Source organism: Aulostomus chinensis, chromosome 1, assembly GCF_037954235.1.
Source record: "Aulostomus chinensis isolate RoL2024-O1b breed Wild chromosome 1, RoL_Achi_v1.0, whole genome shotgun sequence".
Classification (NCBI taxonomy): domain Eukaryota; kingdom Metazoa; phylum Chordata; class Actinopteri; order Syngnathiformes; family Aulostomidae; genus Aulostomus; species Aulostomus chinensis.
This window is the reverse complement of record NC_141320.1, coordinates 998,393-1,025,224: the sequence shown is the minus strand read 5'-3', so window position 1 is coordinate 1,025,224 and position 26,832 is coordinate 998,393. Positions and strand designations below refer to the sequence as shown.

The following is a 26,832-nucleotide window of genomic DNA, read 5'->3' as shown; positions in this document are numbered from 1 at the left end:
GTTGGTAGCAACTCTCACTACATCACTGTAGCATTATTTTGAGTTAACAGAAACTCACACTACATTACTGTCAGTATCATTTTTAGGTTTTTAGCAACTCTCACTAAATGACTTTAGCATCATTTTGAGGTTCGTAGCAGCTCTCATGACATCACTTTGGCATCATTTTGAGGTTTGTAGCAACTCTCACTACATTACTGTAGCTTTATTTTGAGTTAAGCAGAAACTGTCACTACACTACTGTCAGTATCATTTTTAGGGTTTTAGCAACTCTCACTACATCACTGTAGCATTATTTTGAGATAAGTAGCAACTCTCACTACATCACTGAAGCATCATTTTGAGATTTTTAGCAACTCTCACTACATAACTGTAGCATCATTTTGAGGATAGTAGCAACTCTCACTACATCACTGTAGCATCATTTGGAGGATAGTAGCAACTCTCACTAAATGACTGTCAGCATCATTTTAAGGTTTCAAGCAACTCTCACCACATCACTGTAGCATCATTCATAGATTTTAAGCAACTCTCACTACATAACTGTAGCATCATTTTGAGGTTAGTAGCAACTCTCACTACATCACTGTAGCATCATTTTGAGGTTTTTCGCAACTCTCACCACATCACTGTAGCATCATTTTGAGGTTCGTAGCAACTCTCACTACATTACTGTTAGCATCATTTTGAGGTTCGTAGCAACTCTCACTACATTACTGTAGCATCATTTTGAGGTTTTTCGCAACTCTCACCACATCACTGTAGCATCATTTTGAGGTTCGTAGCAACTCTCACTACATTACTGACAGCATCATTTTGAGGTTTTAAGCAACTCTCACTACATTACTGTAGCATCATTTTGAGGTTTTTAGCAACTCTCACCACATCACTGAAGAATCATTTTGAGATTTTTAGCAACTCTTACTACATCACTGTAGCATCATTTTGAGGAAAGTAGCAACTCTCACTTCATGACTGTCAGCATCATTTTAAGGTTTGAAGCAACTCTCACTACATCACTGGAGCATCATTTTGAGGTTTTTAGCAACTCTCACAACATCACTGAAGCATCATTTTGAGATTTTTAGCAACTCTTACGACATCACTGTAGCATCATTTTGAGCTTCGTAGCAACTCTCACTACATCACTGTAGCATCGTTTTGAGGTTTTAAGCAACTCTCACTAAATCACTGTTGCATCATTTCTTAGGTTTGTAGCAATTCTTTTTACATCACTGGAGCATCATTTCTTAGATTAGTAGCAACTCTCACTACATTACTGGAGCATCATATTGAGGTTCGTAGTGTCACGTCCCCATGGTCACGGGCATGGGGGCGTTGCATTATTTTTGACTTCCTTCCCTTCTCAGGTTCGAGCTTCATGGGGCGGAGCTGCTGACTAATTGGGAGCACCTGGGCCCGGCATCTCCCAGCTATAAAGCAGGCGATCAACCTGGCCGGTTGTCTCTCGCTCACTCCTCCTGGCCCACGTCGGAGCGATGGTTGTGTTTCTTGAGTTATGTCTTGTTTAGTTCTCTGCATCCATCACACCGCACACATACACCCCCTGTACACTCATGCACACACTCGCACTCACCACTGACACTACTGATAACCACACTCCACTGTACGTTATGGTTTGCCTTGTGTTGATTTTGCGTTACTAATAATAAATTATTAGTTGTGTTTCACGTTTAGTCTGCGTCTCCCTCCTTCGATGTCACGATTTCTGAGCCGGGTCGTGACAGAAGCAACTCTCACCACATCACTGTCGCATTATTTTGAGATTTTAAGCAACTCTCAGTACATCACTGGAGCATCATTTTGAGGTTCATCGAAACTCTCACTACATCACTGTAGCATCATTTGGAGGATAGTAGCAACTCTCACTACATGACTGTCAGCATCATTTTAAGGTTTTCAGCAACTCTCAGTACATCACTGGAGCATCATTTTGAGGATAGTAGCAACTCTCACCACATCACTTTCGCATCATTTATTAGGTTATAAGCAACTCTCATGACATCACTTTCGCATCTTTTTGAAATTAGTAGATACCCTCATTACATCACTGTCAGCATCATTTTGAGTTCATTATTATCATTGAGGTTATTCGAATCTTTCACTGCATTACTGTTAGCATTATTTTGATTTCATTAGCAATTCTTACGACATCTCTGTCGCATTATTTTGAGGTTATTAGCAACTCTTCCTAAATCCCTGTAGCATTGTTTTTGAGGTCGTTAGCAACTCTTCCTACATCACTGTAGCATTTTTTGAGGTTATTCGCAAATCTTACGACATCACTCTCAGCATCATTTTGAGATCATTAGTAACTTTAATTACATCACTGTAGCATCGTTTTGAGGTTCGTAGCAAATATTACTACAAGACTGTCAGCATCACTTTGAGGTTATTCGAAACTTTCACTACATTACTGTCAGCATCACTTTCAGTTTGTTAGCAATCCTTAGAACATCACGGTAGCATCATTTTGAGGTTCGTAGCAACTATTACTACAATAATGTCAGTATTATTTTGAGTTTATTAGCAATTCTTACGACATCACTTTCGCATTATTTTGAGTTTTTTAGCAACTCTTACTAGATTACCGTCAGCATCATTTTGAGTTCATTAGCAATTCTTACAACATCACTGTCGCATCATTTTGAGTTCATTAGCAATTCTTACGACATCACTGTCGCATCATTTTGAGGTTATTAGCAACTATTACTACATTACTGTCAGCATCACTGAGTTTATTAGCATCCATCACCACGTGACTGTTAGCATCGTTTTGAGTTCAATAGCAATTCTTACGACATCACTGTCATCATCATTTTTAGGTTACTCGCAGCTCTAACCACATGACTGTCAGCATCACTTTGAGGTTATTCGAAACTTTCACTACATTACTGTTAGTATCATTTTGAGTTTATTAGCAATTCTTACGACATCACAGTAGCATTATTTTGAGTTTCGTAGCAACTCTTACTACATGACTGTCAGCATCACTTTGAGGTTATTCGAAACACTTACTACATTGCTGGAAGCATCACTGAGTTGATTAGCAACTATCACTACATTACAGTTAGCATCATTTTAAGTTCATTAGCAATTCTTCCGACATCACTTTCAGCATCATTTTGAGGTTATTACCAATTCTTCTGACATCACTGTCGCATTATTTTGAGGTTGTTAGCAACTCTTACTACATTACTGTTGCATTATTTTAAGCAACTCTTTCTAACTGACTTTCAGCATCACTTTGAGGTTGTTCAAAACACTGACTAATTACTTTAAGCATCACTGAGTTAATTAGCAACTATCACTACATTACTGTTAACATCATTTTGAGTTCATTAGCAATTCTTCCGACATCACTGTCGCAATATTTTGAGGTTCGTAGCAACTTTTACTACATTACTGTCAGCATCACTTTTAGGTTATTCAAAACTTTCACTCCATTACTGTTAGCATCATTTTGAGTTCTTTAGCAATTCTTACTACATCACTGTCGCATCATTTTGAGATCATTAGCAATTCTTCCGACATCACTATCGCATTATTTTGAGGTTCGTAGCAACTCTTTCTACTTTACTGTTGCATTATTTTGACGTTATTAGCAGCTCTCACTACATTACTGTCAGAATCATTTTGAGGTTATTAGCAGCTCTCACTAGATTACTGTCAGCATCATTTTGAGTTCATTAGCAATTCTTACTACATTACTGTTGCATTATTTTGAGGTTAGTAGCAACTCTTACTACATGACTGTCAGCATCACTTTGAGGTTGTTTGAAACACTTACTACATTACTGTAAGCATCACTGAGTTTATTAGCAACTATCACTACATTACTGTTAGCATCATTTTGAGTTTATTAGCAATTCTTACGACATCACTGTATTATCAATTTGAGGTTAGTTTCAACTTTTCCAAAATTACCGTCAGCATCATTTTGAAATCATTAGCATTTCTTCCGACATCACTGTCGCATTATTTTGAGATTATTAGCAATTCTTCCGACATCATTGTCGCATTATTTTGAAGTTCATAGAAACTCTTACTACATGACTGTCAGCATTACTTTGAGGTTATTCGAAACTTTCACAACATTACTTTTAGCATCATTTTGAGTTCATTAGCAATTCTAATGCGGCTCGAGGCCACGCTGGTTCACCGAGCGACAAGGTGAGCCTTGAAAACGGCATCGGTCTCCTCTTGTGCTGGCAAGCCTGAGGAGACCGTGGAGGACGTAGCCTCGATGAGCTCCCAGTATCTCTCACACCTTCCAGCCCTAAATGAAGAGGGCAGGGTTTCTGCCACATTTAGTTGAGGGTCATGGTATCTGACAAGCCCTGGGCTCAGGACAATACATCCACGGCTCATCTTCGCAGTAAGTGGAATGATACCAGAGAATTCATGCGTGGGAGGAGATCAACTTGGAAAACCCCGACTCCAGGATGAGTCGCTGGCTTGTGGCTTTGAACACCGCTTTGTTTTACTTTGAGTCGCCCCACTAGCATAGCAGGGTGAAGGCACCGATTGCCTTTGCTTTGGATAGCAGTGGGGACAACCAGTGTGCCAGATGTAGTGTTTATGGCACTGCATTTTGTGTCGCCACCCAAAATGTTGCAGTTCCTGCCCACAGCCGCGGCCGGGATTGGCTGTACCGGGGGTGCTGGCTCTCACGTCGGGTGGCTGACAGGCATCGCTTCTCGGCCTTTTGGCTAAGATCAAGTGTAGTATCTGTTCTTATCAGTTTAATATCTGGTACGTTCCCTATCCGGGAACCATATGTTAAATTGCTTTTTGGAACAGGGAGATGGAACGGGAGCTTGCTCCGTCCTTTCCACGCATCAACCTGGTATTGCAGTGTTTCCAGGAGTGGTGCAATTCCCCGCATTTCTCGTCGGAAATAAAACAAGCCTCCGCCAGGCACTCACTCACCTGCTCCACCCAAAGCCGGACCAGGGTTCTCCTCCTGCACTGCAGCTTTTCCTCAGCCTGCGGCCGCAATGGCCTTCCAGGAACAGTGCGGGTCCCTCCCCTTTTGTCAGGAGCAAATCCCGTGCTCTTCAGGCCAACTCTCGAGTGCTGCACATGAGGCCGGGGCTGGATTTCCGCCCGCGCTGCCGCTGGGCGTCAAGTTGTGGCTCCGTTTGCACTCCAGATAAGGATGGAGGTCCGCTGACGGCACTGCTCTCGGAGCCTTTCCCAAAAGGCTTTGGAATGCACTCTGAAAGACCTGAACCTTCAATGTGCCTGAGCTTCCCGGGCTTGGGATATCCGACATCCGGCATCGTTGTGAGAAACAAAGGGGGCTGCGCACGCGGCAGATTGGCACAAGGTAGGAAAGATCAGGCGCTGTGTCGGCCTCCCTGCCTGTCAGTCAGAAGGCTGTGTCCCTGGAGCTCATGTCTGTTCCTAAGCTCAGCGAGTCATACTTACCTGGCAGGGGAGATACCATGATCAGCAAGGTGGTTCTCCCCGGGTGAGGCTCAGCCATTGCACTGGGGCTGTGCTGACCCTGGTGAATTCCCCAAATGTGGGAATCTCAACTGCATAATTTCTGACAGTGGGGGACTGCGTCCGCGCTCTCCCCTGTGATCGTGTGAAAAAAGGAAAGAAAGAAAGAAAGGCCGACCACGGCGGCAACAACAACAACGGTGACCGCCTGTCCCGGCCAGTTGGCGGTCTCCTCTTGTGCTGGCAAGCCTGAGGAGACCGCGGAGGACGTAGCCTCGATGAGCTCCCAGTATCTCTCACACCTTCCAGCCCTAAATGAAGAGGGCAGGGTTTCTGCCACATTTAGTTGAGGGTCATGGTATCTGACAAGCCCTGGGCTCAGGACAATACATCCACGGCTCGTCTTCGCAGTAAGTGGAATGATACCAGAGAATTCATGCGTGGGAGGAGATCAACTTGGAAAACCCCGACTCCAGGATGAGTCGCTGGCTTGTGGCTTTGAACACCGCTTTGTTTTACTTTGAGTCGCCCCACTAGCATAGCAGGGTGAAGGCACCGATTGCCTTTGCTTTGGATAGCAGTGGGGACAACCAGTGTGCCAGATGTAGTGTTTATGGCACTGCATTTTGTGTCGCCACCCAAAATGTTGCAGTTCCTGCCCACAGCCGCGGCCGGGATTGGCTGTACCGGGGGTTCTGGCTCTCACGTCGGATGGCTGACAGACATCGCTTCTCGGCCTTATGGGTAAGATCAAGTGTAGTATCTGTTCTTATCAGTTTAATATCTGGTACGTTCCCTATCCGGTAACCATATATTAAATTGCTTTTTGGAACAGGGAGATGGAACGGGAGCTTGCTCCGTCCTTTCCATGCATCAACCTGGTATTGCAGTGATTCCTGGAGTGGTGCAATGCCCCGCATTTCTCGTCGGAAATAAAACAAGCCTCCGCCAGGCACTCGCTCACCTGCTCCACCCAAAGCCGGACCAGGGTTCTCCTCCTGCACTGCAGCTTTTCCTCAGCCTGCGGCCGCAATGGCCTTCCAGGAACAGTGCGGGCCCCTCCCCTTTTGTCAGGAGCAAATCCCGTGCTCTTCAGGCCAACTCTCGAGTGCTGCACATGAGGCCGGGGCTGGATTTCCGCCCGCGCTGCCGCTGGGCGTCAAGTTGTGGCTCCGTTTGCACTCCAGATAAGGATGGAGGTCCGCTGACGGCACTGCTCTCGGAGCCTTTCCCAAAAGGCTTTGGAATGCACTCTGAAAGACCTGAACCTTCAATGTGCCTGAGCTTCCCGGGCTTGGGATATCCGACATCCGGCATCGTTGTGAGAAACAAAGGGGGCTGCGCACGCGGCAGATTGGCACAAGGTAGGAAAGATCAGGCGCTGTGTCGGCCTCCCTGCCTGTCAGTCAGAAGGCTGTGTCCCTGGAGCTCATGTCTGTTCCTAAGCTCAGCGAGTCATACTTACCTGGCAGGGGAGATACTATGATCAGCAAGGTGGTTCTCCCCGGGTGAGGCTCAGCCATTGCACTGGGGCTGTGCTGACCCTGGTGAATTCCCCAAATGTGGGAATCTCAACTGCATAATTTCTGACAGTGGGGGACTGCGTCCGCGCTCTCCCCTGTGATCGTGTGAAAAAAGGAAAGAAAGAAAGAAAGGCCGACCACGGCGGCAACAACAACAACGGTGACCGCCTGTCCCGGCCAGTCGGCGGTCTCCTCTTGTGCTGGCCAGCCTGAGGAGACCGCGGAGGACGTAGCCTCGATGAGCTCCCAGTATCTCTCACACCTTCCAGCCCTAAATGAAGAGGGCAGGGTTTCTTCCACATTTAGTTGAGGGTCATGGTATCTGACAAGCCCTGAGCTCAGGACAATACATCCACGGCTCGTCTTCGCAGTAAGTGGAATGATACCAGAGAATTCATGCGTGGGAGGAGATCAACTTGGAAAACCCCGACTCCAGGATGAGTCGCTGGCTTGTGGCTTTGAACACCGCTTTGTTTTACTTTGAGTCGCCCCACTAGCATAGCAGGGTGAAGGCACCGATTGCCTTTGCTTTGGATAGCAGTGGGGACAACCAGTGTGCCAGATGTAGTGTTTATGGCACTGCATTTTGTGTCGCCACCCAAAATGTTGCAGTTCCTGCCCACAGCCGCGGCCGGGATTGGCTGTACCGGGGGTGCTGGCTCTCAGGTCGGGTGGCTGACAGGCATCGCTTCTCGGCCTTTTGGCTAAGATCAAGTGTAGTATCTGTTCTTATCAGTTTAATATCTGGTACGTTCCCTATCTGGGAACCATATATTAAATTGCTTTTTGGAACAGGGAGATGGAACGGGAGCTTGCTCCGTCCTTTCCACGCATCAACCTGGTATTGCAGTGTTTCCAGGAGTGGTGCAATGCCCCGCATTTCTCGTCGGAAATAAAACAAGCCTCCGCCAGGCACTCGCTCACCTGCTCCACCCAAAGCCGGACCAGGGTTCTCCTCCTGCACTGCAGCTTTTCCTCAGCCTGCGGCCGCAATGGCCTTCCAGGAACAGTGCGGGCCCCTCCCCTTTTGTCAGGAGCAAATCCCGTGCTCTTCAGGCCAACTCTCGAGTGCTGCACATGAGGCCGGGGCTGGATTTCCGCCCGCGCTGCCGCTGGGCGTCAAGTTGTGGCTCCGTTTGCACTCCAGATAAGGATGGAGGTCCGCTGACGGCACTGCTCTCGGAGCCTTTCCCAAAAGGCTTTGGAATGCACTCTGAAAGACCTGAACCTTCAATGTGCCTGAGCTTCCCGGGCTTGGGATATCCGACATCCGGCATCGTTGTGAGAAACAAAGGGGGCTGCGCACGCGGCAGATTGGCACAAGGTAGGAAAGATCAGGCGCTGTGTCGGCCTCCCTGCCTATCAGTCAGAAGGCTGTGTCCCTGGAGCTCATGTCTGTTCCTAAGCTCAGCGAGTCATACTTACCTGGCAGGGGAGATACCATGATCAGCAAGGTGGTTCTCCCCGGGTGAGGCTCAGCCATTGCACTGGGGCTGTGCTGACCCTGGTGAATTCCCCAAATGTGGGAATCTCAACTGCATAATTTCTGACAGTGGGGGACTGCGTCCGCGCTCTCCCCTGTGATCGTGTGAAAAAAGGAAAGAAAGAAAGAAAGAAAGGCCGACCACGGCGGCAACAACAACAACGGTGATCGCCTGTCCCGGCCAGTTGGCGGTCTCCTCATGTGCTGGCCAGCCTGAGGAGACCGCGGAGGACGTAGCCTCGATGAGCTCCCAGTATCTCTCACACCTTCCAGCCCTAAATGAAGAGGGCAGGGTTTCTGCCACATTTAGTTGAGGGTCATGGTATCTGACAAGCCCTGAGCTCAGGACAATACATCCACGGCTCGTCTTCGCAGTAAGTGGAATGATACCAGAGAATTCATGCGTGGGAGGAGATCAACTTGGAAAACCCCGACTCCAGGATGAGTCGCTGGCTTGTGGCTTTGAACACCGCTTTGTTTTACTTTGAGTCGCCCCACTAGCATAGCAGGGTGAAGGCACCGATTGCCTTTGCTTTGGATAGCAGTGGGGACAACCAGTGTGCCAGATGTAGTGTTTATGGCACTGCATTTTGTGTCGCCACCCAAAATGTTGCAGTTCCTGCCCACAGCCGCGGCCGGGATTGGCTGTACCGGGGGTGCTGGCTCTCAGGTCGGGTGGCTGACAGGCATCGCTTCTCGGCCTTTTGGCTAAGATCAAGTGTAGTATCTGTTCTTATCAGTTTAATATCTGGTACGTTCCCTATCTGGGAACCATATATTAAATTGCTTTTTGGAACAGGGAGATGGAACGGGAGCTTGCTCCGTCCTTTCCACGCATCAACCTGGTATTGCAGTGTTTCCAGGAGTGGTGCAATGCCCCGCATTTCTCGTCGGAAATAAAACAAGCCTCCGCCAGGCACTCGCTCACCTGCTCCACCCAAAGCCGGACCAGGGTTCTCCTCCTGCACTGCAGCTTTTCCTCAGCCTGCGGCCGCAATGGCCTTCCAAGAACAGTGTGGGCCCCTCCCCTTTTGTCAGGAGCAAATCCCGTGCTCTTCAGGCCAACTCTCGAGTGCTGCACATGAGGCCGGGGCTGGATTTCCGCCCGCGCTGCCGCTGGGCGTCAAGTTGTGGCTCCGTTTGCACTCCAGATAAGGATGGAGGTCCGCTGACGGCACTGCTGTCGGAGCCTTTTCCAAAAGGCTTTGGAATGCACTCTGAAAGACCTGAACCTTCAATGTGCCTGAGCTTCCCGGGCTTGGGATATCCGACATCCGGCATCGTTGTGAGAAACAAAGGGGGCTGCGCACGCGGCAGATTGGCACAAGGTAGGAAAGATCAGGCGCTGTGTCGGCCTCCCTGCCTATCAGTCAGAAGGCTGTGTCCCTGGAGCTCATGTCTGTTCCTAAGCTCAGCGAGTCATACTTACCTGGCAGGGGAGATACCATGATCAGCAAGGTGGTTCTCCCCGGGTGAGGCTCAGCCATTGCACTGGGGCTGTGCTGACCCTGGTGAATTCCCCAAATGTGGGAATCTCAACTGCATAATTTCTGACAGTGGGGGACTGCGTCCGCACTCTCCCCTGTGATCGTGTGAAAAAAGGAAAGAAAGAAAGAAAGAAAGGCCGACCACGGCGGCAACAACAACAACGGTGATCCACTGTCCCGGCCAGTTGGCGGTCTCCTCATGTGCTGGCCAGCCTGAGGAGACCGCGGAGGACGTAGCCTCGATGAGCTCCCAGTATCTCTCACACCTTCCAGCCCTAAATGAAGAGGGCAGGGTTTCTGCCACATTTAGTTGAGGGTCATGGTATCTGACAAGCCCTGAGCTCAGGACAATACATCCACGGCTCGTCTTCGCAGTAAGTGGAATGATACCACAGAATTCATGCGTGGGAGGAGATCAACTTGGAAAACCCCGACTCCAGGATGAGTCGCTGGCTTGTGGCTTTGAACACCGCTTTGTTTTACTTTGAGTCGCCCCACTAGCATAGCAGGGTGAAGGCACCGATTGCCTTTGCTTTGGATAGCAGTGGGGACAACCAGTGTGCCAGATGTAGTGTTTATGGCACTGCATTTTGTGTCGCCACCCAAAATGTTGCAGTTCCTGCCCACAGCCGCGGCCGGGATTGGCTGTACCGGGGGTGCTGGCTCTCACGTCGGGTGGCTGACAGGCATCGCTTCTCGGCCTTTTGGCTAAGATCAAGTGTAGTATCTGTTCTTATCAGTTTAATATCTGGTACGTTCCCTATCCGGGAACCATATATGTAATAGCTTTTTGGAACAGGGAGATGGAACGGGAGCTTGCTCCGTCCTTTCCACGCATCAACCTGGTACTGCAGTGTTTCCAGGAGTGGTGCAATGCCCCGCATTTCTCGTCGGAAATAAAACAAGCCTCCGCCAGGCACTCGCTCACCTGCTCCACCCAAAGCCGGACCAGGGTTCTCCTCCTGCACTGCAGCTTTTCCTCAGCCTGCGGCCGCCATGGCCTTCCAGGAACAGTGCGGGCCCCTCCCCTTTTGTCAGGAGCAAATCCCGTGCTCTTCAGGCCAACTCTCGAGTGCTGCACATGAGGCCGGGGCTGGATTTCCGCCCGCGCTGCCGCTGGGCGTCAAGTTGTGGCTCCGTTTGCACTCCAGATAAGGATGGAGGTCCGCTGACGGCACTGCTCTCGGAGCCTTTTCCAAAAGGCTTTGGAATGCACTCTGAAAGACCTGAACCTTCAATGTGCCTGAGCTTCCCGGGCTTGGGATATCCGACATCCGGCATCGTTGTGAGAAACAAAGGGGGCTGCGCACGCGGCAGATTGGCACAAGGTAGGAAAGATCAGGCGCTGTGTCGGCCTCCCTGCCTGTCAGTCAGAAGGCTGTGTCCCTGGAGCTCATGTCTGTTCCTAAGCTCAGCGAGTCATACTTACCTGGCAGGGGAGATACCATGATCAGCAAGGTGGTTCTCCCCGGGTGAGGCTCAGCCATTGCACTGGGGCTGTGCTGACCCTGGTGAATTCCCCAAATGTGGGAATCTCAACTGCATAATTTCTGACAGTGGGGGACTGCGTCCGCGCTCTCCCCTGTGATCGTGTGAAAAAAGGAAAGAAAGAAAGAAAGGCCGACCACGGCGGCAACAACAACAACGGTGACCGCCTGTCCCGGCCAGTCGGCGGTCTCCTCTTGTGCTGGCCAGCCTGAGGAGACCGCGGAGGACGTAGCCTCGATGAGCTCCCAGTATCTCTCACACCTTCCAGCCCTAAATGAAGAGGGCAGGGTTTCTTCCACATTTAGTTGAGGGTCATGGTATCTGACAAGCCCTGAGCTCAGGACAATACATCCACGGCTCGTCTTCGCAGTAAGTGGAATGATACCAGAGAATTCATGCGTGGGAGGAGATCAACTTGGAAAACCCCGACTCCAGGATGAGTCGCTGGCTTGTGGCTTTGAACACCGCTTTGTTTTACTTTGAGTCGCCCCACTAGCATAGCAGGGTGAAGGCACCGATTGCCTTTGCTTTGGATAGCAGTGGGGACAACCAGTGTGCCAGATGTAGTGTTTATGGCACTGCATTTTGTGTCGCCACCCAAAATGTTGCAGTTCCTGCCCACAGCCGCGGCCGGGATTGGCTGTACCGGGGGTGCTGGCTCTCACGTCGGGTGGCTGACAGGCATCGCTTCTCGGCCTTTTGGCTAAGATCAAGTGTAGTATCTGTTCTTATCAGTTTAATATCTGGTACGTTCCCTATCCGGGAACCATATATGTAATAGCTTTTTGGAACAGGGAGATGGAATGGGAGATTGCTCCGTCCTTTCCACGCATCAACCTGGTATTGCAGTGTTTCCAGGAGTGGTGCAATGCCCCGCATTTCTCGTCGGAAATAAAACAAGCCTCCGCCAGGCACTCGCTCACCTGCTCCACCCAAAGCCGGACCAGGGTTCTCCTCCTGCACTGCAGCTTTTCCTCAGCCTGCGGCCGCAATGGCCTTCCAGGAACAGTGCGGGCCCCTCCCCTTTTGTCAGGAGCAAATCCCGTGCTCTTCAGGCCAACTCTCGAGTGCTGCACATGAGGCCGGGGCTGGATTTCCGCCCGCGCTGCCGCTGGGCGTCAAGTTGTGGCTCCGTTTGCACTCCAGATAAGGATGGAGGTCCGCTGACGGCACTGCTCTCGGAGCCTTTTCCAAAAGGCTTTGGAATGCACTCTGAAAGACCTGAACCTTCAATGTGCCTGAGCTTCCCGGGCTTGGGATATCCGACATCCGGCATCGTTGTGAGAAACAAAGGGGGCTGCGCACGCGGCAGATTGGCACAAGGTAGGAAAGATCAGGCGCTGTGTCGGCCTCCCTGCCTGTCAGTCAGAAGGCTGTGTCCCTGGAGCTCATGTCTGTTCCTAAGCTCAGCGAGTCATACTTACCTGGCAGGGGAGATACCATGATCAGCAAGGTGGTTCTCCCCGGGTGAGGCTAAGCCATTGCACTGGGGCTGTGCTGAACCTGGTGAATTCCCCAAATGTGGGAATCTCAACTGCATAATTTCTGACAGTGGGGGACTGCGTCCGCGCTCTCCCCTGTGATCGTGAGAAAAAAGGAAAGAAAGAAAGAAAGGCCGACCACGGCGGCAACAACAACAACGGTGACCGCCTGTCCCGGCCAGTCGGCGGTCTCCTCTTGTGCTGGCCAGCCTGAGGAGACCGCGGAGGACGTAGCCTCGATGAGCTCCCAGTATCTCTCACACCTTCCAGCCCTAAATGAAGAGGGCAGGGTTTCTTCCACATTTAGTTGAGGGTCATGGTATCTGACAAGCCCTGAGCTCAGGACAATACATCCACGGCTCGTCTTCGCAGTAAGTGGAATGATACCAGAGAATTCATGCGTGGGAGGAGATCAACTTGGAAAACCCCGACTCCAGGATGAGTCGCTGGCTTGTGGCTTTGAACACCGCTTTGTTTTACTTTGAGTCGCCCCACTAGCATAGCAGGGTGAAGGCACCGATTGCCTTTGCTTTGGATAGCAGTGGGGACAACCAGTGTGCCAGATGTAGTGTTTATGGCACTGCATTTTGTGTCGCCACCCAAAATGTTGCAGTTCCTGCCCACAGCCGCGGCCGGGATTGGCTGTACCGGGGGTGCTGGCTCTCACGTCGGGTGGCTGACAGGCATCGCTTCTCGGCCTTTTGGCTAAGATCAAGTGTAGTATCTGTTCTTATCAGTTTAATATCTGGTACGTTCCCTATCCGGGAACCATATATGTAATAGCTTTTTGGAACAGGGAGATGGAATGGGAGATTGCTCCGTCCTTTCCACGCATCAACCTGGTATTGCAGTGTTTCCAGGAGTGGTGCAATGCCCCGCATTTCTCGTCGGAAATAAAACAAGCCTCCGCCAGGCACTCGCTCACCTGCTCCACCCAAAGCCGGACCAGGGTTCTCCTCCTGCACTGCAGCTTTTCCTCAGCCTGCGGCCGCAATGGCCTTCCAGGAACAGTGCGGGCCCCTCCCCTTTTGTCAGGAGCAAATCCCGTGCTCTTCAGGCCAACTCTCGAGTGCTGCACATGAGGCCGGGGCTGGATTTCCGCCCGCGCTGCCGCTGGGCGTCAAGTTGTGGCTCCGTTTGCACTCCAGATAAGGATGGAGGTCCGCTGACGGCACTGCTCTCGGAGCCTTTTCCAAAAGGCTTTGGAATGCACTCTGAAAGACCTGAACCTTCAATGTGCCTGAGCTTCCCGGGCTTGGGATATCCGACATCCGGCATCGTTGTGAGAAACAAAGGGGGCTGCGCACGCGGCAGATTGGCACAAGGTAGGAAAGATCAGGCGCTGTGTCGGCCTCCCTGCCTGTCAGTCAGAAGGCTGTGTCCCTGGAGCTCATGTCTGTTCCTAAGCTCAGCGAGTCATACTTACCTGGCAGGGGAGATACCATGATCAGCAAGGTGGTTCTCCCCGGGTGAGGCTAAGCCATTGCACTGGGGCTGTGCTGAACCTGGTGAATTCCCCAAATGTGGGAATCTCAACTGCATAATTTCTGACAGTGGGGGACTGCGTCCGCGCTCTCCCCTGTGATCGTGAGAAAAAAGGAAAGAAAGAAAGAAAGGCCGACCACGGCGGCAACAACAACAACGGTGACCGCCTGTCCCGGCCAGTCGGCGGTCTCCTCTTGTGCTGGCCAGCCTGAGGAGACCGCGGAGGACGTAGCCTCGATGAGCTCCCAGTATCTCTCACACCTTCCAGCCCTAAATGAAGAGGGCAGGGTTTCTGCCACATTTAGTTGAGGGTCATGGTATCTGACAAGCCCTGGGCTCAGGACAATACATCCACGGCTCGTCTTCGCAGTAAGTGGAATGATACCAGAGAATTCATGCGTGGGAGGAGATCAACTTGGAAAACCCCGACTCCAGGATGAGTCGCTGGCTTGTGGCTTTGAACACCGCTTTGTTTTACTTTGAGTCGCCCCACTAGCATAGCAGGGTGAAGGCACCGATTGCCTTTGCTTTGGATAGCAGTGGGGACAACCAGTGTGCCAGATGTAGTGTTTATGGCACTGCATTTTGTGTCGCCACCCAAAATGTTGCAGTTCCTGCCCACAGCCGCGGCCGGGATTGGCTGTACCGGGGGTGTTGGCTCTCACGTCGGGTGGCTGACAGGCATCGCTTCTCGGCCTTTTGGCTAAGATCAAGTGTAGTATCTGTTCTTATCAGTTTAATATCAGGTACGTTCCCTATCCGGGAACCATATATTAAATTGCTTTTTGAAACAGGGAGATGGAACGGGAGCTTGCTCCGTCCTTTCCACGCATCAACCTGGTATTGCAGTGTTTCCAGGAGTGGTGCAATGCCCCGCATTTCTCGTCGGAAATAAAACAAGCCTCCGCCAGGCACTCGCTCACCTGCTCCACCCAAAGCCGGACCAGGGTTCTCCTCCTGCACTGCAGCTTTTCCTCAGCCTGCGGCCGCAATGGCCTTCCAGGAACAGTGCGGGCCCCTCCCCTTTTGTCAGGAGCAAATCCCGTGCTCTTCAGGCCAACTCTCGAGTGCTGCACATGAGGCCGGGGCTGGATTTCCGCCCGCGCTGCCGCTGGGCGTCAAGTTGTGGCTCCGTTTGCACTCCAGATAAGGATGGAGGTCCGCTGACGGCACTGCTCTCGGAGCCTTTCCCAAAAGGCTTTGGAATGCACTCTGAAAGACCTGAACCTTCAATGTGCCTGAGCTTCCCGGGCTTGGGATATCCGACATCCGGCATCGTTGTGAGAAACAAAGGGGGCTGCGCACGCGGCAGATTGGCACAAGGTAGGAAAGATCAGGCGCTGTGTCGGCCTCCCTGCCTGTCAGTCAGAAGGCTGTGTCCCTGGAGCTCATGTCTGTTCCTAAGCTCAGCGAGTCATACTTACCTGGCAGGGGAGATACCATGATCAGCAAGGTGGTTCTCCCTGGGTGAGGCTCAGCCATTGCACTGGGGCTCTGCTGACCCTGGTGAATTCCCCAAATGTGGGAATCTCAACTGCATAATTTCTGACAGTGGGGGACTGCGTCCGCGCTCTCCCCTGTGATCGTGTGAAAAAAGGAAAGAAAGAAAGAAAGGCCGACCACGGCGGCAACAACAACAACGGTGACCGCCTGTCCCGGCCAGTTGGCGGTCTCCTCTTGCGCTGGCCAGCCTGAGGAGACCGCGGAGGACGTAGCCTCGATGAGCTCCCAGTATCTCTCACACCTTCCAGCCCTAAATGAAGAGGGCAGGGTTTCTGCCACATTTAGTTGAGGGTCATGGTATCTGACAAGCCCTGGGCTCAGGACAATACATCCACGGCTCGTCTTCGCAGTAAGTGGAATGAACCAGAGAATTCATGCGTGGAAGGAGATCAACTTGGAAAACCCCGACTCTCAATTCTGACGACATCACTGTCGCATCATTTTGAGATCATTAGCAATTCTTGTTACATCACTGTCGCATTATTTTTAGTTTCATAGCAACTCTTACTACATTACTGTGTCATTATTTTAAGTTTTTTAGCAACTCTTCATAAATTACTGTCAGCATCACTTTGAGTTTATTAGCAACTATCACTACATTACTGTCAGCATCATTCTTGAATTCATTAGCAATTCTTCCGGCATCACTGTAGCATCTTTTTGAGATCATTAGCAATTCTTACTACATCACTGTCACATCATGTTGATATCATTAGCAATTCTTACGACATCACCGTAGTATTATTTTGAGGTTAGTAGCAACTCTTACTACATGACTGTCAGCTTCACTTTGAGGTTGTTCAAAAGACTTACTACGTTACTGTAAGCATAACTGAGTTTATTAGCAACTATCACTACATGACTGTCAGCATCATTTTGAGTTTATTAGCAATTCTTCCGACATCGCTGTCGCATTATTTTGAGTTTTGTAGCAACTCTTACTATATGACTGTCAGCATCACTTTGAGGCCATTCGAAACTTTCATTCCATTACAGTTAGCATCATTTTGAGTTCATTAGCAATTCTTGCTACATCACTGTCGCATCATTTTGAGACCATTAGCAATTCTTCCAACATCACTGTCGCATTATTTTGAGGTTCGTAGCAACTCTTACTACATTATTGTCAGCATCACTTTGAGGTAGTTCGAAACACTTACTACATTACTGTTAGCATCATTTTGAGTTTATTAGCAATTCTTATGACAACAGTGTAGCATCATTTTAACGTTAGTTTCAACTCTTCCTACATTACCGTCAGCATCATTTTTAGTTTTTTAGCATCTCTTACTTCATCACTGTAGCATCATTTTGAGTTCATTAGCAACTCTTCCGACATCACTGTCGCATTATTTTGAGTTTAGTAGCAACTCTTACTACATGACTGTCAGCATCATTTTGAGGGAGTTTGAAACTCTTCCTACATTATTGTAAGCATCACTGAGTTCATTAGCAACTATCACTACGTTACTGTTAGCATCATTTTGAGTTCATTAGAAATTCTTCTGAAATCACTGTCGCATTATTTTGAGGTTATTAGCAACTCTTAATACATTACTGTCCGCATCATTTTTAGGTTACTCGAAACTCTTCCCACATGACTGTCAGCATTACTTTGAGGTTATTCGAAACTTTCACTACATTACTGTTAGCATCATTTTGAATTTATTAGCAGCTCTTACTAGATTACCGTCGCATCATTTTGAGATCATGAGCAATTCTTCCGACATGACAGTCGCATTATTTTGTGGTTTTTAGCAACTCTTACTACATGACTGTAAGCATCACTGAGTTTATGAGCAACTATCACTACATTACTGTTTGCATCGTTTTGAGTTTATTAGCAATTCTTACGACATCACTGTCGCATCATTTTGAGATCATTAGCAATTCTTCTGAAATCACTGTCCCATTACTTTGAGGTTCGAAGCAACTCTTACTACATTACTGTCAGCATCACTTTGAGGTTAATCGAAACTCTAACCACATGTCTGTCAGCATCACTTAGTTTATTAGCAACTATCACTACATTACTGTTAGCATCAATTTGAGTTCATTAGCAATGTGGGGCTTTGATTGGGAATTGTAAGAAAAATCACTGAATGAACAACACAAACACAGACTGTGTCTGAAATTCCACACCTGCACTTGAAACCAGTGTGGAATCAATTGTATCCACTGTCAATCCTGATTCTGGAGAAATTTCTTTGTGTGTTTTGATGGACGCGAGCCAAGCAGAAATTTCCCACAATGCAATAGGGCGGCGTTTGGTCAGTGTTGAGCAGGCGTCAGTCTGACAATGATGTCATATTATTGTGTCATCACTTGACCAGACCCAAAAGTAGGCTCAGGTATCAGTTTCTTCTCAATGCTAATGTCTGCTAGCTTAGTCTGCTACTTTGATGGCTCTGCCTGCTCAAAGGTCCAGACCCCTGGATGTGGTGGTTCCTACCTGAACGTAGATTCTGTCAGCTCATGTTGTTAAATCAACTCACCAGGAACACCAGTAGATTTCAATGGACTGACAATGAGTCTCATTGAATGGGTGTCTCGTCCAATGAGAAACAATCAGTCTCAGGTTGAAGCTCATCAATGAGGTCTTGTGGATCAGTGGCTTGCATGAATGAATGAGTTGGAAGACTTCTTGGAAATTAAAGAGGATTTAATACAATTAAGAAAACACTTAAGACAGAGTGACAATTCCAGCAGAGTAATTAAGGCCCATATTGAGTAGCAGGTATGAATTAGCCTGGATTTATCTGAGCTTCAAGTAGACGGCTAAGAGGCAGGTGGAAAGGTGTGTAGGATGAACGATGGTGACCTCCAACCAAATGAAGAGGACTGAGTGGAGGCTGACCAGCTCTACGGAGTCAGGCGGAGTTTGGCAGCGAGACAGGAGTCCAGGCCTGAATCGGTGAAAACCAACGTAACCGGCTTACGTTCTCAGCTGGATTCTCCCATCGATGTACGACGCCTCTCCAACGAACTGGTGGGAGGACGGCCTCCAAAGCCTCCACCTCGTCGACCGTGGCTCCCGCTGAGATTCGCTCGATGAAGAAGGGAAGCGCGTTGATTGGCTACCCTCTGGTCTCAGGCTGCTGGCTGCCTGGACTAAGCTGCTCTTCTCCAACACAAAGGTGGCTTCTCTCTCTTCAAGGCTCACAGGAGGTCAAGAGTGTAGCGACCGTGAGCCGAGATCGATGATGAATTACAAAAATAGAAAATCAAAAAATAAATTAGAGGAATAGAAAAGAAAAGGGGGGGGGGCGGACCAGCTGCTCAAGGAGCTCACACACAAAGGGCAGAAACAAGAAGCACTGAAGAGAGCGCCAGCAGTGGATGGTGCCACCACTGTTACAGTAAACTGGTCCGCCTCAGAGCAGTGACCTTTGACCTGTGAGGGGTTGTTGGCCAATCAGCACACTTTGCTGTCTTCAGTCCTTCTCAGATATCAACAAATGAAGCTGGTTGAACAGACAGCAATCATCATCACTCAGAGACATCACCTGGAGAGGAAGACTGCTCCGAGTTCTGACAATGACAGTGAAGAGGCAAGGAGAGCTGGACAACCACAGACAGTGAAACATTCGGAACATCATGTTGATACACGTGTGTGTGTGTGTGTGTGTGTCAGAATCGGAATCAGAATCTTTTATTTTCGTTGTAGGGGGGGGGGGTACAGTGACAATAGTTAGAGCGCTCTTCCAGAGCCACCGTGCACCACAGAATGCAGATACAAAGAAAAGATAGAAAAGATAAAAGCAAGATAAAAGACACTGTTAGAACAGAGAGATCCATCAACCCACCAACCAGAGGTGTGTCTGGTACAGATGTGGAATTATTGGCTCACACAATGTTGAGGCAACTGGAAGAAGACAAACAAAAAAGGCTGGTGTGATCCAGACCTTCATCAAAGATGGTCCTGGAGAACTGTTCAATGTGTCAGGACTTCTGTCCATTGTCTTCTGCTTATCCTGTTCAGGGTCATGAGGGGGTGGAGCCTATCCCAGCAGCTTTTGGGCGACAGGCCGTGTTCACCCTGGACAGGTCACCAGTCCATCACAGGGCCAACACATCCACAGACAAACATTCCAAGCCAGACTCAGGAGGATCTCTCCACCCTACAGACTGTAAAGGAACCATCAAAGATGGCAGTTGGAGTTCTGTGGATCTGTGCTGGATTCCTCATCCTCACGGACCAGAAGTCTGTCTGAAATACTGCACTGATTGATGATCTTTTCATGAATCTGGAAAAGCTTCTAAAATGAAAGGAAAACAATCCTATCTTCTTCATGCCTCAAGCCAAATCAAACCAAGAGTTCTTTTATCATATTTTTTTAACCGGACGTCTGCTTTGACTGGTTGGTTGTTGAAAGAGAGCAGGACAGGACAGACAGCAGAAGACAAATATAGAGAAGGAAAGACAAAAGACAGAGAGAAAGGAGGGAGAGAATGACAAAAAGATGGGAACAAGATGAGGGTGAAAGACAAGCAGAGAGAAAGACAGAGGGACAGGGGGATGGAAGACAGACACACAACCAACAACAGCAGCAGCAATAATAGTAAACTAGCTGCCAATGATAACATCTCCTGGTCGCTGAAGCAATCAACTTCATAATAGGAGGATTGAAGAGCCAGGAAATAAAATATTAGCACAATACTGATGTGAATGTTCGTGCAATACTGAGAACACTGATATGTAGACGACTAGTAGGGGCGGCACGGTGGTGCAAGAAGACAAACAAAAAAGGCTGGTGTGATTCAGACATCCATCAAAAATGGTCCTGGAGAACTGTTCAATGTGTCAGGACTTCAGAAGCTCCAATCCTCTCTAAGGTCCAGTGAGAGTGGAAGAGATTATAAATGAGAGAAGCAGGGCCCTCACTCAGAACTGAACCAGCTCAGTTGGGAGAGCCTTAGACTGAAGATCTAAAGGTCCCTGGTCCGATCCCAGGTTTCAGCAGAGGAGCAGCATTGACTTTACTTTCCAGTGGAGGAACTGCAGACATGAAGGAAACTAACATCTTGTCCTGTGCATTCTTGTGACATTCAGGACATTTTTGGAGCCTTTTGTTGGATTTTGCCACAGAGAATCAGAGCCAATCAAAAGCATGGTGGACTTCAACATGGAGGACTGAACAAGTCAAGAAAGCATCAGTTTGACCTTCACAGGTGTTTCTGTTCCTGTCTCAATGCTGTAGAAAGAGCCTGAGGAGCTCAGAGGGTAGAGCATCAGACTTTTAATCTGAGGGTCCAGGGTTCAAGTCCCTGTTCAGGTGCTGTGGAGGTTCCAGTGTTTGACAACATGGTACTGGATGAAGTTCAGTGTTGAACAAACTGTCAACATTAAAAGTAGAAGTGTTCTTGTCTTGCCACTGTGAGACAGTCGCTAGAAAACTGACCAACAATAATTTCATGTGGCATGCAATTAACAAAAGACCTACACTGATGGTCGAGGGGGGGGCTGGAGCCTATCCCAGCATCTACAGGCCAGAGGCGGGGTTCACCCTGGACAGGTCACCAGTCCATCACAGGGTCAGCATACAGAGACGAACAACCATTCACACTCACATTCATACCTACGGTCAATTTAGAGTGTCCAATCAGCCTCGTCCCCAATTACATGTCTTTGGACGGTGGGAAGGAGCTGGAGTACCAGAGAGAACCCACGCATTCATGGGGAGAACATACAGGCTCTACACAGAAAGATTCCCCACCCGAGCCTGGACTCAAACCAGAACCTTCTTGCTGTGAGGCCACAGTGCTCCCCACTGCACCATCATGCTGCCATGCTCTCTTCTACTTTCCTCAATTGTGTTTCTTTCATGTCCTCCTGAGATCAAAGACAGAATTCTAGCTATTGTCAAAGCCCTGATGACATCATCAGGAATTCTGACTTTGATCTGGAGACTCTTGCTTTAATCTGAATTTGACCTGACTAATGTTTTAGTTTAGGTTGCATGATACCGACCACCTCATTTCTCCTGATGGACTGGTGACCTGTCCAGGGTGAACCCTGCCTCTTGAACAATGTCACCTGGGATCGCCCCCCCCCCCCCCCATGACCCCATACCCCCTTCCCTCATGTGACTCTTTCATGCGGGCCTCTCAAAACAAAAACATGGCCGCCGCTCCTGTCATTTTCGGAGGAAAGTGCCTTCTTCCAAGATAGTTTTGATTTAATAAAGCATTCTGATGACATTTCTAGAGAGAAATATGCATTTTGTTTTCATAATCTTTGCTCAGTTCTTGTGTTTAATCTTTGGTTTGTTCGTTATTACGGTGAATCTTTCACCTCTCGGAAGAGAGTCGTTACAGTGTCACATTTCTACTGTTGCTATGTTGGTTGCTAAGGAAGCCATTACGGACGAGTGTCATTTCAAGATAGGTTTGATTTTTAAAAAGCATTTTAAGGACATTTCTGGCGAGAAATATAAATTTTATTTCCATAATATTCGCTGTTCAAGAAAGAATAATATGAAATGGATTTTAGTGCCCCAGGAATTACAAACATCTGCTTCCGTGGAAGTCGCCCCCCGTTCTTCTGTGAGAAAATCCGGTAGTTGTCGCTCACTCGGAGGAAAAAAAACAAATATTTTTAATACTTCATCTTTTGATTAATAAGACAATCTACAAATTCATTTAATTTCTGGATGTTTATTCTACCTACGAAGTCCATTTGTCACCATTATAGATCGACCAATCAGCATTAAGAATATAAACAATGACTCAAACTAATGGCGGTCTGCTGACGTCACATCCGTCACAGAGGCTCACTCCTGCACTCAGAGGTGGCCTTTTAGTTCCATCACTTCACGCTATATTTACAGATTTATGATTGAGGGGAACAAACCACTCTGATGTCTGGGTTCATCAAGGATATCATTAAAGAAATCCTAACTATCTGGCCAGTTAAATTGATCCTAACTGTTCTTCAGATGTTGTGCTGGTAATGTCATGTAGTTTCTTTTCCAATGTAACTTTGTCGTTCTGATGTGTGTATTTTTACTGCTCCAACAAAGCTGTTCCTCTTCTGGGGAAATCAATCATTCAGGCAATCAATAACTGAGTGTCTCTGATGCTGTACTGTAGTATTGCAGTACAACAACACTCTGATCCTTCCTTTTCAAATGTTTTTATTGTGTTTCTCTCATCAGGTGTTCAAAATGATGACAATAAAAATCAATAATTGATATTCAGCTTTGTTTCAACAATAATAACTGATCAGAAATGAGGCCTGATGGCTGCAATAGCAGCTTTGTGCTGTTCAGTGACTCCTGCTATAAAAAGGAGTCAAGGCGGTCTTAAAGATGTGAAAATGTTCCAAAGATCCTTCTTCATGTTGGTCCTGAACAAGATTGGTGTCAGGCCTTTTTTCAAAGGAGCTCCAAAAGGCTCACTTAACCCTTTGAGGCCTGGCTGAGACACGAGGCCTGTTGACCTTTGACCCTGTTGCTCTTTTGCTCTCATTGGCCTCTCCAGTGGATACAGACCTGAAACTTTATGAAATCCTAATCTGGTGGAATAATTCTAGAACCCCCTCCCAAACAGGAAGTAGCTTCAGGAAGGAGGTGGGGCTTCAAAGTTTTAAATATTGGTTTCTGGCAGAGGTGTGAGCTCCTCCCAGAAAGCTCATCTCATTTGGAGCAACTTTGACCAGTTATGATGCTTCATTGAAAGACTTTACTGGACTTTGCCACACCCTTTATGGACAGCAGAAAGGACTTAGGGGGGTCAAACCAGCACAGATGCGATCCTTCGAGAACAGAACAACACACTCAAATTTCAACTTCCTCGGTTCAAAGAGAAAAAACTATCCCCTTGTGAAACTGGGCAAAATCAGGGTCTGGGACTTCTGCACTCCGAGAGCCTTTTGGAGCAGAATTGAGGATCAAATCTGGGTTCTGGTGTTTCTGCTTGGGCTACATCCACCAAACTTTACACACATAGTGTGATGCCCCAGAGTAGCATGTGCTGGGAATTTCAGCCATCTAGGTGCTAAGGGGCCCAAGCACAGTCCCGGGGCATCCACTAACCCTAAGGGGCTGCTCAAAGTCTGGCCCCTCTTCCCTGGTTTCATTTGAGCTGAAGCCACCAAAAGTCACACCAATGGTTGATGTCAGTGAGAGGACTGATTCTGACATTTTCAGCCATCCAGAAGTTACAGAGCTGAAACACAAGACCCCAAAGCCCCTTCCATGTTTGTTGCCAGAGATATTGTAGTCATGACAGTGCACCTCCTTTATGAAGAAAAACAAAACAACTACTGCTTTGGGGCTTGTGTTTAGGGTTATTATATTATATTATTATATTATATTATGTGTGTAAAGTTTGGTGGATGTAGCCGGATGGGCCGGTGTGAGCAGGCATTTCAAAATATATATTTCTGGTAAAAACGCAGAAACAGCGGTGTTTTTGTGTTAAAATGAGAAACAGACCCATCCAGTTGTAGTGCCACCACTCAGCGGCCGCCTTGCAGTCAGAAGCCATGAAGAATGTTGCCCAGTAAGAGGAAGGAGAAAGGAGGAGCCGAAAAAGAGACACTCACGAGAAGAAAAGCAGACGAATTTCCAAAACTCGACGCGTTCTTCCAGGGCTGGACTGGGAAGAAGAGACGTCAGGTGTTGGAACGTGTAGTGGAAGAAGAAGGTCTCTGTGAGTAGTGAAAGAGTATCACTCTTTTAACATGGTTACTGTCTTCCATGTAGAATACTGCACTTTATTTTAATTTTTGAAACTTCAAAATGTGCGCATACATCCTCTGGTATGGCGTGTGCTTACACATATCGTGTAAATAACCATGGAGGGCTGCCAGGGATGAAAAATGCCAGGGCCATTTTTTGGTCCCAGTCCAGCCCTGCTTCTTAACCTGCTCACGGTGTCCTGTCAGCTGTCTTCCCTCAAGGAGGTGGCCAGTCTTGCTCTGGAGCAGTTTCAAAAATAGGCCTCAGCACACTGCCTCTGTGCCATGCCTCTCTCATGCTCCTCTACTCTTTGGTGCACATGCCTCCAGTCTGTCAGGCCTCTAATGAAGACACTTGGATCACTGGGCTTGCTAAAAGCAGGGCAAACAAAACAAAACAAAGCATGACGTTGACCACAATAAGTCAGCCATTTCCACGTCGTGCCGTCCGTTCTAACGAAGAGCCTCTGGACGACAGGGTTTATGAAATCTTGTTGAGGATGAAACTTTAAAAAATCAGTCCTCTGTGTGGAAGAAGGGCGACTAAAATAGTCTCCAACTGTCTGATCTGACTCCTCCACTTCCATTGCAACAGCATGGCTTGACTAAGAGAAAGACAGAGAGCTGAGAGATTTCATTGGACGAGCCCAATGTCCTTCAAGAAAATCAACCAATGGGCCGCGTTTCGCGTCTCCGATACCGTTACGGTCGATTAAAATCTATACACTTTTGAAAAAAAAATTATGACAGTTATGGGCCGGCCCAAAGATGTGCATCGGCCAGGTGGCCAGTCCAGCCCTGGGTTCACCCTTGATGGGTCACCAGTCCATCCCAGGACCAACACACACACACAGACAGACAACCATTCACACTCACAGTCATTTAGAGTGTCCAGGTAACCACTACCCTCTTGATGTCTGGACCGTGGGAGGAAGCTGGAGTACCAGAGAGAACCACCACAGAGACAGGGAGAACCTGCAGGAGGGGTGGAGGTCGATGAGTCCTGGAGACGTTCAATAATGTCCACAACTTTGGCACCAAGAAGACAGCAGGTGATGGCACCTGGGAGTTCAACAGACCTGATGATTGAACCACCAATCACAAGGATTTCAGCCTCCATTGTAAACAGAGAGTTTAGATGAGAGAGAACCTGCTGTCAGCCTCACCAGTCAGGGCAGTGGCAGAGGCAGCAGAGTCGAATGAAGCAGGATCACTTGGCAGGTCTCAGCTGGAGGTGATGACATCACTGGCCTCAGTCCTCACCAGTGCTCTGCCTAGCAACAGGGACGATGGAGAGAAACCAGTAGAAGCGCTCTGAGAGTTGGAGACAGCAGGAGAGAGACCACGACAGAGTCACCCATGGGAAACTGTTGGATCCACTCAGGACAAACTGGACAGACACAGATCAAAGTCAGAATTGATGATGATGTCATCAGGAGGCTTTGATGGTGTCTTTATTTGTACCTAGAATTCTGTCTTTGATGTCAGGAGGACATGAAAGAAACACAATTGAGGAAAGTAGAGGCGAACATTCAGCTTCATTAGAAACACTTGAACTGTTGAACAGTAGAATTTGTTTGAAACAGTTTACAACACTGAGTGACAGGATTGAAGAGGGAAGGTTTTTGTGTTTTCAGTTTAATTCTAACTTAAAACTGGGCATGAACATTTTTAGTCGTTCATATTCTAACATACAGAGGAAGTCATGGCATTCCCTTTTTTTTAACCTGTCCTGTTCAGGAAATGGAAATGGAAATTTAGCTGCTATGTTGAATCAGAAAAACCTTTTGAAGTCTACTTTTGCTTCAGTCAGAAAGTGGACTGTTGTTAACTCTCACAATGGTTGGTGATTGTGGAGGAAGACAAAATCCTTATGAACCTCTTTTTAACAGACACACATTTCTAAAGATGCAGGTTCATTTTATTTTGTTCTTTTAGCAGAGGATAGTTTCGATCCATCGACCTCTGGGTTCTGGGCCCAGCACGCTTCCTCTGCACCACTCTGAGCTCCAGTCTGCTCTGAGGAGGCAGCAGACATCTGCACCACTCAGAGGTTTGGTTGGTGGTTTTGAAAAAATCCCAACAAACTAAAATCCTGTTGAATCAGGAAGTTCTAGTTGAACTCTCATCCACGTCACATGACCAAGAAAACCTCCTCTTTCATTCAGACCAGAACAGACAAACATAGAAACATTGTTTCAGCTTCTGATCAAACAATAACAAGATC

At 48.1% G+C, this 26,832-nt stretch overlaps 16 non-coding genes across 16 annotated transcripts; all 16 read left to right on the top strand.

Moving 5' to 3' along the window:
• The first annotated feature begins 4,713 nt into the window (after positions 1 to 4,713).
• On the top strand, positions 4,714 to 4,904 carry LOC147269939 (U2 spliceosomal RNA). Its single transcript, XR_015117189.1, has one exon. It is a non-coding gene; the product is annotated as a U2 spliceosomal RNA (small nuclear RNA).
• Positions 4,905 to 5,446: 542 nt separating this feature from the next.
• LOC147269938 (U1 spliceosomal RNA) lies at positions 5,447 to 5,610 on the top strand. Its single transcript, XR_015116587.1, has one exon. It is a non-coding gene; the product is annotated as a U1 spliceosomal RNA (small nuclear RNA).
• A 586-nt stretch (positions 5,611 to 6,196) lies between these two features.
• Positions 6,197 to 6,387, top strand: LOC147269937 (U2 spliceosomal RNA). Its single transcript, XR_015116494.1, has one exon. It is a non-coding gene; the product is annotated as a U2 spliceosomal RNA (small nuclear RNA).
• Positions 6,388 to 6,929: 542 nt separating this feature from the next.
• Positions 6,930 to 7,093, top strand: LOC147269936 (U1 spliceosomal RNA). Its single transcript, XR_015116800.1, has one exon. It is a non-coding gene; the product is annotated as a U1 spliceosomal RNA (small nuclear RNA).
• Positions 7,094 to 7,679: 586 nt separating this feature from the next.
• On the top strand, positions 7,680 to 7,870 carry LOC147269935 (U2 spliceosomal RNA). The gene has a single exon (XR_015117041.1). It is a non-coding gene; the product is annotated as a U2 spliceosomal RNA (small nuclear RNA).
• A 542-nt stretch (positions 7,871 to 8,412) lies between these two features.
• On the top strand, positions 8,413 to 8,576 carry LOC147269934 (U1 spliceosomal RNA). The gene has a single exon (XR_015116570.1). It is a non-coding gene; the product is annotated as a U1 spliceosomal RNA (small nuclear RNA).
• Positions 8,577 to 9,166: 590 nt separating this feature from the next.
• Positions 9,167 to 9,357, top strand: LOC147269933 (U2 spliceosomal RNA). The gene has a single exon (XR_015117037.1). It is a non-coding gene; the product is annotated as a U2 spliceosomal RNA (small nuclear RNA).
• A 542-nt stretch (positions 9,358 to 9,899) lies between these two features.
• On the top strand, positions 9,900 to 10,063 carry LOC147269932 (U1 spliceosomal RNA). The gene has a single exon (XR_015116909.1). It is a non-coding gene; the product is annotated as a U1 spliceosomal RNA (small nuclear RNA).
• A 590-nt stretch (positions 10,064 to 10,653) lies between these two features.
• LOC147269931 (U2 spliceosomal RNA) lies at positions 10,654 to 10,844 on the top strand. Its single transcript, XR_015116420.1, has one exon. It is a non-coding gene; the product is annotated as a U2 spliceosomal RNA (small nuclear RNA).
• A 542-nt stretch (positions 10,845 to 11,386) lies between these two features.
• On the top strand, positions 11,387 to 11,550 carry LOC147269930 (U1 spliceosomal RNA). Its single transcript, XR_015116554.1, has one exon. It is a non-coding gene; the product is annotated as a U1 spliceosomal RNA (small nuclear RNA).
• A 586-nt stretch (positions 11,551 to 12,136) lies between these two features.
• LOC147269929 (U2 spliceosomal RNA) lies at positions 12,137 to 12,327 on the top strand. The gene has a single exon (XR_015116471.1). It is a non-coding gene; the product is annotated as a U2 spliceosomal RNA (small nuclear RNA).
• Positions 12,328 to 12,869: 542 nt separating this feature from the next.
• LOC147269928 (U1 spliceosomal RNA) lies at positions 12,870 to 13,033 on the top strand. The gene has a single exon (XR_015116972.1). It is a non-coding gene; the product is annotated as a U1 spliceosomal RNA (small nuclear RNA).
• Positions 13,034 to 13,619: 586 nt separating this feature from the next.
• Positions 13,620 to 13,810, top strand: LOC147269927 (U2 spliceosomal RNA). Its single transcript, XR_015116470.1, has one exon. It is a non-coding gene; the product is annotated as a U2 spliceosomal RNA (small nuclear RNA).
• Positions 13,811 to 14,352: 542 nt separating this feature from the next.
• On the top strand, positions 14,353 to 14,516 carry LOC147269926 (U1 spliceosomal RNA). Its single transcript, XR_015116971.1, has one exon. It is a non-coding gene; the product is annotated as a U1 spliceosomal RNA (small nuclear RNA).
• A 586-nt stretch (positions 14,517 to 15,102) lies between these two features.
• Positions 15,103 to 15,293, top strand: LOC147269925 (U2 spliceosomal RNA). Its single transcript, XR_015116418.1, has one exon. It is a non-coding gene; the product is annotated as a U2 spliceosomal RNA (small nuclear RNA).
• A 542-nt stretch (positions 15,294 to 15,835) lies between these two features.
• Positions 15,836 to 15,999, top strand: LOC147269924 (U1 spliceosomal RNA). Its single transcript, XR_015116953.1, has one exon. It is a non-coding gene; the product is annotated as a U1 spliceosomal RNA (small nuclear RNA).
• Positions 16,000 to 26,832: the final 10,833 nt, after the last annotated feature.